The 4,277-nt window shown below is 34.8% G+C and overlaps 1 non-coding gene across 1 annotated transcript; it reads right to left on the reverse strand.

The window, feature by feature from the left end:
• Nucleotides 1–3,902: 3,902 nt before the first annotated feature.
• LOC112780541 (small nucleolar RNA R71) lies at nucleotides 3,903–4,010 on the reverse strand. The gene has a single exon (XR_003191370.1). It is a non-coding gene; the product is annotated as a small nucleolar RNA R71 (small nucleolar RNA).
• Nucleotides 4,011–4,277: the final 267 nt, after the last annotated feature.

Here is a 4,277-nt window from a genome sequence, read left to right on the forward strand (position 1 = left end):
TCTGACCTCCCTGCACTCAAAATGGATTTTCTGGAGCTACAGAACTCAAAATGGCGCACTTACAATTGCGTTAGAAAGTAGAGATCCAGGGCTTTCCAGAAATATATAATAGTCCATACGTTGCCCAAGTTTAGACGACTCAAACTGGCGTTCAACGCCAGCTCTCTGCCCAATTCTGGCGTCCAGCGCCAGAAACAAGTTGCAAAGTGGAGTTTAACGCCCAAAATGACACAAAAGCTGGCGTTCAACTCCAAGAATGACCTCTCCACGTGTAGACTTCAAGCTCAGCCCAAGCACACACCAAGTGGGCCCCGGAAGTGGATTTATGCATCATTTACTTACTTCTGTAAACCCTAGTAGCTAGTTTATTATAAATAGAACTTTTTACTATTGTATTAGACATCCTGGATTGTATTTTTTGATCCTGTGATCACGTTTTAGGGGCTGGCCATTCGGCCATGCCTGGACCTTTCACTTATGTATTTTTAATGGTAGAGTTTCTGCACTCCATAGATTAAGGTGTAGAGCTCTGCTGTTCCTCAAAGATTAATGCAAAGTACTACTGTTTTTCTATTCAATTCATCTTATTTCGCTTCTAAGATACTCATTCGCACTTCAACCTGAATGTGATGAACGTGACAATCATCATCATTCCCTATGAACGCGTGCCTGACAACCACTTCCGTTCTACCTTCGACTGAATGATTATCTCTTGGATTTCTTAATCGGAATCTTTGTGGTATAAGCTAGATTGATGGCGGCATTCATGAGAGTCCGGAAAGTCTAAACCTTGTCTGTGGTATTCCGAGTAGGACTCAAGGATTGAGTGACTGTGACGAGCTTTAAACTCGCGAGTGCTGGGCGTAGTGACAGACGCAAAAGGATAGTAAATCCTATTCCAGTATGATCGAGAACCTCCAGATGATTAGCCATGCAGTGACAGCGCATCGGACCATTTTCACAGAGAGGAATAGGATGCAGCCATCGACAAGGGTGATGCCTCCAGACGATTAGCCGTGCTGTGACAGAGCATTTGGACCATTTTTCCGAGAGGATTAAAAGTAGCCATTGACAACGGTGACATCCTTACATAAAGTTAGCCATGGAAAGGAGTATGATTGATTGGATGAAGACAACAGGAAAGCAGAGGTTCAGAGGAACGAAAGCATCTCTACGCGCTTATCTGAAACTCTCACCAATGATTTACATAAGTATTTCTATCCTTCTTTTATTATTTAATTTCGAAAACTCCATAACTATTTTATATCCGCCTGACTGAGATTTACAAGGTGACCATAGCTTGCTTCAAGCCGACAATCTCCGTGGGATCGACCCTTACTCACGTAAGGTTTATTACTTGACGACCCAGTGCACTTGCTGGTTAGTTGTATCGAAGTTGTGACAAATTATGAATTGAGATTAGAGCACCAAGTTTTTGGAGCCATTACCAGAGATCATAATTTCGTGCACCAAGTTTTTGGCGTCGTTGCCGGGGATTGTTCGAGTTTGGACAACTGACGATTCATCTTGTTGCTCAGATTGGGTAACTTTCTTTTCGTTTTCTTTTCAAAAAGTTTTCAAAAAAATTTTTCAAAAATCTTTCAAAAATTTTCTCCTTTGTTTTCAAAAAAAAAAATGTTTTCAAAAATATATTTTTCTTCAGAATTTTTAAGAATGAATTCTAGTGTTTTATGAAACATGTTGAATTCTATCTGGCTGTAAAGCCATACCCAAACTGCTTTGGGATTGGTCTTCAACTAATCACCTCAATGGATGTAATTTACATGCTAGAGCTTGGTTGGCTGTTAAGCCATGCCTAACCCTCAGATTGGAGCTTTAGACTAAGAATTGAAGATTCTTGGAATTCATATAAAAAATTTTGGAATCCTTATTTTTTTCTTTTTTTTTTCAAATTATTTTCGAAAAAATACAAAAAAAATTAAAAAATCATAAAAATCAAAAATATTTTTGTGTTTCTTGTTGGAGTCTTGAGTCAAGTTGAAAGTTTGGTGTCAATTGCATACTCATCTTGCATTTTTCGAAAAATTCATGCATTCACAGTGTTCTTCATGATCTTCAAGTTGTTCTTGGTAAGTCTTCTTGTTTGATCTTGATGTGTTCATGTTTTGTGTCTTTTCTTGTTTTTCATATGCATTCTTGAATTCTTAGTGTCTAAGCATTAAGGATTTCTAAGTTTGGTATCTTGCATGTTTTCTTTGCATTAAAAAATTTTCAAAAATAAGTCTTGATGTTCATCATGACATTCAAAGTGTTCTTGGTGTTCATCTTGACATTCATAGTACTCTTGCATGCATTCATTGTTTTGATCTAAAAATTTCATGCATTGCATCATTTTAGTGTTTTTCTCTCTCATCATAAAAATTCAAAAAAAAATATCTTTTCCCTTTTCTTCTCTTAAAATTTCGAAAATTAGATTTGACTTTTTCAAAAATTTTTAAAATCTAGTTGTTTTTATGAGTCAAATCAAATTTTCAATTTAAAAATCTTATCTTTTTCAAAATCTTTTTCAAAAATCAAATCTTTTTCATTTTTCTTAGTTATTTTCGAAAATTTTAAAAATATTTTTCAAAAATCTTTTTCTTAATTTTATATCATAATTTTCGAAAATAACATCATCAATTAATGTTTTGATTCAAAAATTTCAAGTTTGTTACTTGCTTGTTAAGAAAGATTCAAACTTTGAGTTCTAGAATCATATCTTGTGATTTCTTGTGAATCAAGTCATTAATTGTGATTTTAAAAATCAAATCTTTTTTAAAACTAATTTCAATCATATCTTTTCAAAAATATCTTCTTATCTTATCTTTTTCAAAAATTTGATTTCAAAATATCTTTTCTAACTTCCTAACTTCTTATCTTTTCAAAATTTGTTTCAACTAACTAACTAACTTTTTGTTTGTTGCTTATCTTTTTCAAAACTACCTAACTAACTCTCTCTCTCTAATTTTCGAAAATATCTTCCCTCTTTTTCAAAAATTCTTTTTAATTAACTAATTATTTTTTATTTTAATTTTCGAAAACTACTAACCTTTTTCAAAAACTATTTTCGAAAATCACTAACCCTTTTTCAAAATAATTTTCGAAACTTTCCCTCTCTCATCTTATTCTATTTATTTATTCATCCACTAACATCTCCTCCTCACATCACTCACCAAAAATCCGAACTCCCTCTCTCTCTCTGAGTTCAGATTTTCTTCTTCTTTTCTTCTACTCACACAAGGACCTCTATACTGTGGTATAAGGGATCCCTATTATTATTATTATTATTATTATTATTATTATTATTATTATTATTATTATTATTATTATTATTATTATTATTATTATTATGCCCTCTTCTTTGTCATATGAGCAGGAGCAAGGACAAGAATATTCTTGTTGAAGCAGATCCAGAACCTGAAAGGACTCTGAAGAGGAAACTAAGAGAAGCTAAATTACAACAATCCAGAGATAACCTTTCAGAAATTTTCGAACAGGAAGAGGAGATGGTAGCCGAAAATAATAATAATGCAAGGAGGATGCTTGGTGACTTTACTGCACCAAATTCCAATTTACATGGAAGAAGCATCTCCATTCCTACTACTGGAGTAAACAATTTTGAGCTGAAACCTCAGCTAGTTTCTCTGATGCAGCAGAACTGCAAGTTTCATGGACTTCCATCTGAAGATTCTTTTCAGTTCTTAACTAAATTCTTGCAGATTTGTGATACTGTTAAGACTAATGGAGTAGATCCTGAAGTCTACAGGCTCATGCTTTTCCCTTTTGCTGTAAGAGACAGAGCTAGAGTGTGGTTGGACTCTCAACCCAAAGACAGCCTGAACTCTTGGGATAAGCTGGTCACGGCTTTCTTAGCCAAGTTCTTTCCTCCTCAAAAGCTGAGCAAGCTTAGAGTGGATGTTCAAACCTTCAAACAGAAAGAAGGTGAATCCTTCTATGAAGCTTGGGAAAGATACAAGCAGCTGACCAAAAAGTGTCCTTCTGACATGCTTTCAGAATGGACCATCCTGGATATATTCTATGATGGTTTATCTGAGCTATCAAAGATGTCATTAGATACTTCTGCAGGTGGATCCATTCACCTAAAGAAAATGCCTGCAGAAGCTCAAGAACTCATTGACATAGTCGCTAATAACCAGTTCATGTACACTTCTGAAAGGAATCCTGTGAATAATGGGACGCCCATGAAGAAGGGAGTTCTTGAAATTGATACTCTGAATGCCATATTAGCTCAGAATAAAATATTGACTCAGCAAGTC

This window comes from Arachis hypogaea, chromosome 19 (assembly GCF_003086295.3).
Source record: "Arachis hypogaea cultivar Tifrunner chromosome 19, arahy.Tifrunner.gnm2.J5K5, whole genome shotgun sequence".
Classification (NCBI taxonomy): Eukaryota; Viridiplantae; Streptophyta; class Magnoliopsida; order Fabales; family Fabaceae; genus Arachis; species Arachis hypogaea.